The sequence below is a fragment of the Panthera uncia genome, chromosome A2 (genome assembly GCF_023721935.1).
Source record: "Panthera uncia isolate 11264 chromosome A2, Puncia_PCG_1.0, whole genome shotgun sequence".
Lineage (NCBI taxonomy): Eukaryota > Metazoa > Chordata > Mammalia > Carnivora > Felidae > Panthera > Panthera uncia.
In genome coordinates this window covers 52,804,883-52,812,345 of record NC_064816.1, presented here as the reverse complement: position 1 = coordinate 52,812,345, position 7,463 = coordinate 52,804,883, and the positions used below count along the sequence as shown (strand labels likewise).

The window sequence follows — 7,463 nt, the reverse complement described above, 5'->3', positions numbered from 1 at the left end:
TTTAATATTAAACAACTAGCTTTTAATTTTTTTTAATGTTTATTTATTTTTGAGAGAGAGAGAGACAGAGCATGAACAGGGGAGGGGCAGAGAAAGAGGGAGACACAGGCTGAGAGATCATGACCTGAGCTGAAGTCGGATGCTTAACCGACTGAGCCACCCAGGCGCCCCTAAACAACTAGCTTTTAAGTGAACATTTACTGAATGCTATTACCAACAGGCCGAACTGATGCAGCATGGTTTTATAGCATAAGCCTTAAGGTCAAAGGACTAGGTAAGAGTCCTAGCTTCCCTTATTGCACCCGTAACATCTGGCAGGTTGCTTACCTTACCTGGCCCTCAGTTCCTTCACCTCAGTAAAATAACTGTGCTTGTTCACAGTACTGCTGGGTATTAAGTGAAGAAAATTAGAAAATTATAGGCCATTATAGAAACAGTAATGATTGTTTAGTATTTACCTCAAAACTAGTGCAACTGTAATATGCTTGCAAAAACAAACAAAAAAACCCCAAAACTCAACTGATGTGTGAATTTTTACACAGTATCTAAAAGCATTATTTAACATTAAAAAATCAATTTTTGCAAGTACACAATTATAAAAGCAGTTCATGTTTATAAGGATTTACCATCAAAATAGCATGTTGCCATACCCACATCACTTGACCCGCCTCTCCTGTAAAATCTTCCTGACAGAGGACTGGCAGTTCCTGAGTTCCTGAGGCCCCTTCCAGTTTCAGGGTCTGTGTGATTCACCAGGACATTACAAACTTAACTCCCTTCCCCACTTACTTCTTTTTGAGTTGAGAACATGGGAGAAGAAAAAAATAAGTGCATTTAAAGCATTTCTTATAAAACAGAAATTACGGACAAAATACTCAAAAGTTGGGGTCAGCCTGATCAAAGTGCAAATGTTTAAGAAAAAACGTTAATCCTTCCATCTTGGGATCGGTACCTATTCGGAACAAACAAGAAAAGTGAAAAAAAGAAAAATCAATTACCAGAGGATCTTCCTCCTACAAAGCATGATAATCAAGGAGAGTCTAGCCAAAAAATTTCAGGGCATCTAGGACACCCTCTCAAGCAAGTCAAAAACCACAACTTGAAAAGAGAGAAACATCTAAAGAAAACCCACAACCCTAAATTCCTAAGGTCAAGAGAAGCACTTTTCTTTATATATTTAAGCAATTTCGCAAAGCGTTGTTTTATATACACTTACGTATCACTGTTTACTAGTTCCAAATCACGGGAAGACAGGAAAAGACTTAACAAGCTTTGGGTCACATGTTCGCTAAAAGACCATTAATAACAGGTTTTGGACGATTTCAATACCTAGTACTGCCAGAAGCTGGCGACCTTTAAAACCTAAATAAAAACCATCAGTAACGTGTAGGGCACAAACAATCCAATACCCACCAATAAAGCAGCCACTTTTAACCTACAGGCTCTCTGCTGTGACTGCTTCTTCAATCAACAAACACAGAAACTTCAGCTCGGCGGGAAGCCAGGATGGAGAATGTCACAGGGAGAAAACTGTCCCCACCTAGCCTCGCGAAGCTCTCGGTCCCCCAGGAGGGGAGGGCCTGCACCCGAATAACGGTGCCCGGCACTCCTAGGTTTTAACATGCCCAACCGGCCCTTTGCCCTGGAAACAGAAGCGGCCGCGCCATTTAAATTTCGTCTGGCGGCTACGCCGGCCGAGTCCGGGGCGGCGGCCCCAGGCCGACCGCCCTGACCCCAGCGCCCGCCCGCCGCCGGGCCCGCGGGCCACCGAGGGGCCGGATGGACCAGCGCCGGCCGCGGCGTTCCGGTGCGCGCGCGCGTCTCAGCCAATCGCGTGCTCGCCCGCCCCCCGCGGCCGCGGCGAGGCTGGCGCTGGGAAGAGGAAGAAGAACATTCGCCCTCCTCCTACCAGCGCGCGGGCGGCGGCGGCGGCGGCACCGGGGTCACGAACTCTGACCTTTCACTGACAAAAACAATAACAAACCCCCCCTTCCCCGCGACCCCGGCGGCGCCCCCGGGCCCGCCCCCGCCACCCCCGCTCCCACCTCGGCGTCTCTTCTCTCGCCTGCTGCCCCGCGAGCCCGCGGCCCCCGGGCTCCCGCCATCCGCCAACGCCGGGAGCCCGGCCTCCCCGCGCCCTGCCCTCCGCGTCGGGGGCCGTCCGCCGCAGACACGGGACCTGCTTCGAGGCCGCTTTGGCGCCAAATCCTGAGGTAAAATTGAAAAGGGGCCGGGGCGGGCTCGGGCCAGCGGCAGAGGGGGCGGGCCTGGCGCGCGGACATGGAGCCGCCGCGACGGCGGCTGAACCCGACCCTTTTACCTTTGCCACGGGGCGGCGGCGGCGGCGGCGCCGGACGCTTTGCATAGTGGGCCGGGCCGCTCCCCTCCCCTCCCCGCCCGCGGCCGGGCGAAGCGAGCGGGCTCCCCCTGACCGGCCCGGCCGGCGCGAGGGTGGGGGCGGAGGGGGAATGGCCGCGGCCCCGCCTCACAGCTGGCCCTCCGCCAGCGCCGCCATTTTGTTCTCGATGGAGATGGCTCCGGCTGGGCCGGGCTCCCCTCCTCCTCCCTTTCATCCTCCTCCTCCCTGCAGTCCCTCCTTCCCTAGTTCCCCGGCTCCTCGCCCCTCCGCTTCCCGCCCGCCGTTGGAGACCGCCGCGGCCCAACCGCCGTTTTTTCTGAAGGGAGGGTGGAGGAAAAGGAGGGAGGCGGGTGCGGGGCGCGACTTCATGAGCGATGGCTGGCCCGACCAACTGGTGCCCAGATAGGAGGGATGGGTCCTGTGGCCCCGCCCCCCGAGCTCTGCTGATTGGCTAGGACGGGAGGGGCGGTCCCCGCGGGCCGCGGGAGCCCTGGCTGGGCGGGAGCAGAGGCCGCGACGCGGCGTGAGGCTGGGGCGGTGGGGGCGGGGCCGGGGGCGGGGCGCGTGGGGGCGCGGCCTAGGTTAAGAGTCTGGGGCGCTCGGGGACGCGGCGAAGGGTTTGGCGCACGTTCCCTAGCCGTGGAATGCGTCCAGAATGAGTACCGTAGAACAATAGTAATAAAGGTGATGAAGTATCTAGAATCCACGGCGCTGGCTTGCGGGAAAGGCTTTTCGGAACCTGTGCATCCTGCAGGGCTCTTTCCCGTGTTTTCGGCATGGCTGCGGTTGAATCCCTTCTGAGGCTCAATTTCCTGGACTGTAAAATGGGGAGAATGGTGGTTTTTGCCAGGCTATCCCTCCCTTCTCAAGATCGGTTGAGGGTCTCTGCTCAGAAAATGGAGTCCAGACTACTTTGTGAACGGCAAAGTAATGTAAAAATGGTGTTCCTGTTGAAAGTAGGATGTAGAGCCATTGGGAAATGAAAAGCTTAAGGGCATTGAGGGCTTGACAGAACAGAGGTAAATCTGAGTTAATTCTAATTCGTGAATTAAAAACTTATTTGCCTAGTTTGGTTCACTGGAGGATACATCCAGAGAACCAGCTAGACAAAGCTCTTGCCTTGCTAGAATTGGGGAGCGGGGTGAGTGGACATTAAAGAGATGATTAAAGAGTGGTCAATTTCATGAAAGAAATGAAATTAAACTGAGTGATGTATTAAAGGTCTGATGAGACTAATTTAAGTTAGATTAGATTAGGGAAGGTCTTTTATGAGGTGGTGATGTTTGAGCGGAGGAACCCAAGGGAGAAACAGTGTTCTAGAGAGAGTGAACAGCAAGTGTAAAGGCCCAGGAGGGAAAGTGTCCCTGGCGTGATTGAATAGGCCAGTTGTGGCTGGAGAGTGGTTCGAACTGGTTCTCTGTCCTTTCCATTATCCCACTGACCTCCAGGCTAAAGTCTGTGAACTGTAACAAAGGTAATGTAGATACATCTTCAATTTAATAGGGCCTGGGTGGCCCGGTTAAGCGTCTGTTGGTTTCGGCTGGGGTCATGATGGCGCGGTTTGTGGGTTCCAGCCACGCATTGGGCTCCCGGCTGACAGTGTGGAGCCTGCTTCAGATTCTCTACCTCACGCCCCTCCCCCTGCTCACTCTCTCTGTCTCAAAAAAAAAAAAAAAAAAAAAATTTAAAGAGACAAAATACAGCCATCAAATGAATTACTAATGAATACGTGACTGGGGTGTGGGGGGAAGGCTTCAAAATCACTTCTAGATTCAAATCTTTTGTTAGTCTCTCATACCCATCTTCAGTTCATAAAGTATTTGCCACGTGCCACTAATACCTCAGGCAGTAGGTGACTAGGACACTGATCTGGGTCAATTATGTGAATGTGTTTCTATACATGTGAGTTCTGTTCTCTCCTCTGCGTGTATATATGCACACACATATACACACACACATAAAATGTTTTAAACGGAAGCTAAATACTGTTGTAGTTAACTGTCAACATTTACCAGCTGTCTGACTTCGGATAACTTCCTTAACTTTTTGAGCCTCAGTGTTTTCATCTGGACAGCAGTAGAGCCTTCTTTTTAGAATTGGGGATTAAATGAGTTAATATAAATAAAGAACTTAGAAAATTGCCTAGCACATAGTAAATACCGGGAATTGGGGTTGTCATTATGAAGTACTAGCTGTTGGGTAAAGACCTTAGACTAGTTAAGTGATATAAACAGTGAAATTTTTATGCAGTGTGGTATAGGGGCAAAACACTGGGTTAGAATTAGTTTTAGCTCTTTTCCTTTTGGCTGGCACCTGGCATCCAGACCAAAAGTTTATTTAGAAAACAAAGTAGAGGAACTAAATAGTACTAATGAAAGTATGGGGTGCTTTACAATTTACAAATCTCTTTTACAGGCTTTACATTGTTCAAGCCCCACTAGAACCCATGTTATGGTACACCATTTTCCTGCTTCCTATTTTAAGAACTTTCTAAGACTTACTTCTTGTCTCTGTATCCCTAGCTCCCTGTGCACTAAACACGGTGGCCTGCTTTCAGCTTCCTTAACGGTGTGGCTTACCTTTACCCCAGGTCGTTTCACGTGCTCTTCCCTTCACTTCAGACTTTCACATGCCTGCCCTTTCCTCCACATACCCCCCATCCTCCAGTCCCCTGCAGATCTCAGCTCAAGCATCACTTCCTCAGGGAAGCCCTCTCTGTTGCCCACTATTTGTCTAGATCAGATTCTATTACTTTACACTGTGTTCTTTTTCCTTGTATCTCACTTTTTAATTACACACTGTTATGATTGATTGATGTCTGTTCCCCTTACCATACTGTAAACTTTGTGACAACAGGAATCATTTTACTCACCTTTATATTCCCAGCACTTAGCAGAGTATCTGGTACTATTTGTTGAGTGAATGAATTGTTGATAACTTTTAATATCACAGATAACTAAGTTGCTGCTCTTAAATGGTGCCTTTTTATATGTGCTTGCTTGGCAATTCAGATAGCAGTGCCAGCAATAAAATGTCTGTTGTGGTATTTGGATGAATTTAGGAATTGGTCCCTCACAGATACGGCACTGCCTAGAGATGTAAATATGGGTAAAATAACCCAGATTAATCCCTTTTTACCCACTTAGGTGTTGATTTGTGTTTATCTTTTTAAAACAAGAAGTTGATAATTTAATAGTTATAAGTTAAATCTCATGAACATTAATGAGCTCATATGAAACTCATTAATAAGTAAATAGCCCAAATATAATGTCATTTCTCTATCACAGGGGATCAGAGAACAGAAAAGAAGACTTTAGTGGGTTTGCAGGGAGTTGAGAGTTGAAGTCTCTGTGGCCATTAATTTTAAATATTTATCTTTCCAAAGAGAAATTGATTCATGCAATGGAATTACTGAAAATCACCCTTTAATTGCTTTACCAAGGTTAAAAGCAGATTTTTATGCAGTATGTGTCAAGCTTCTACTGAAAGGTCTGGTTAATACAACATTTTGTTTATATAATACAGATTTTTAAAATAAAATGTTACAGTAGTTTGAAAACAACAGTAACATTTTTATTTAATACTTTGTTTATTTTTAGATGTTTCTTTTCTAACCTGTTCAAGGATTTTTTTGGTATCACTTGTTCAGCACTCTTGATTCCTTGAACTAATTACTCAGGGTGAGCAAAAAACTGATAGTTTCCTTATTATTTTATATCATTAAATTATTTATTTCCTCAATAGTTGTATTGATGGTGATCTTGAAATTTTGTTTGAACATGCCTTTATAGAAAAAGAAAAACCCTGTGTTAATAACTTATTAGGTTTGAGAATTGTCTCCAAGGAGTCAAGTGACAGTGTAGCACCTGTCTCTGGAACCTTGAGTGGGTAGCCTCTTAGAGGCTTATACATTCCTCACTTGAAATATGGGGAGGGATGGGGCGCCTGGGTGGCTCAGTCGGTTGAGCGGCCGACTTCGGCTCAGGTCACGATCTCGCGGTCCGTGAGTTCGAGCCCCGCATCGGGCCCCTGTGCTGACAGCTCAGAGCCCGGAGCCTGTTTCAGATTCTGTGTCTCCCTCTCTCTGACCCTCCCCCATTCATGCTCTGTCTCTCTCTGTCTCAAAAATAAATAAACGTTAAAAAAAATTTTTTTTAAAGAAATATGGGGAGGGAGGAGCCAACACTGAGATTGGGGTCAGGAGTAGGGAGGGGCCAGTTACTATCTAAATGACTTATAGATCGAGGCAAGTGGGCCTTTGTAGAGCAGCCCTCTTTCAAACCATAGCATTGAACCACTGGCCTCATGTATCTAGCTGCCTGAGTGTGACACATTGAGGACTTTAATTTGGGATTTTGTCTTTAAGTTCTCTTACCTATGTGTCAAATTCTTCTTTCGTCCCAAAGCACCTCACAAAGCAGATATTGGTCAGTCCCCTTTAATCAATGCCACTTAGGGAAATCGGTGAAGGAATCCATATTAGAGTTTATCAAGCCCAGTCTCACACCTTGATGCAAAACTCCCCAGCCAGAGTTAGTTCATCCCTTTTTACTTCGTTGCTGGTTATGAGGAGCTTAAATAATGTTGACTTTTCCCCTCCCTGTATGAATACCATCTCTAACCCGATAGACACATTCATGCTATCACTCATTGTAAAAAATATGTTCTTTATTTGTTATAGTTTGACCTGCCTTCAGCATAACATGCCTAGAGGCCAAGATTCATTTTGTAATTCCCTCCCATCCTGCCATTCCTTCTCCACGTCCCTTGTCACAGTGCTGCCACCTGCTTCCCATGCTCTCTTCAGTGCCCTGAGTGCTAGAGATTTTTAAGCAGCAGGAGCTCTGTTGCCAAAAGGCAGGCCTGCCTGGGACCAACTCACCTAGTATGGCTACAATGATGAGGGAGAGTGTATGCATACAGAGGGTGAAAGCCCAGATCAAGGCACTGGCATGGGGGCATTGTTAGGGGGACAATATGAACAGATTCATGTCCCTCGCATCTGGGAGTCTTACAGTAGAAGGGTGGGAGGGGAGTTGTTTAAGATGTGAAAGGAATAGACTAGCTCAGACACTCAACTGTCCTTTCTGATTTTAACTGCTAC

General features: G+C 47.3%; 1 protein-coding gene across 3 annotated transcripts in view; it reads left to right on the top strand.

The window, feature by feature from the left end:
• The first annotated feature begins 1,644 nt into the window (after nt 1–1,644).
• The window catches only part of NR2C2 (nuclear receptor subfamily 2 group C member 2), a 101,018-nt gene continuing 95,199 nt past the window's right edge, over nt 1,645–7,463 (top strand). For 2 of the 3 annotated variants that reach the window (XM_049641045.1, XM_049641043.1), the window contains exon 1: nt 1,647–2,213. The gene's annotated coding sequence lies outside the window, so the exon portion shown is untranslated. Of the gene's footprint in view, nt 2,214–7,463 lie in introns of all 3 variants that reach the window. The other variant, XR_007459924.1, reaches the window with a different exon arrangement.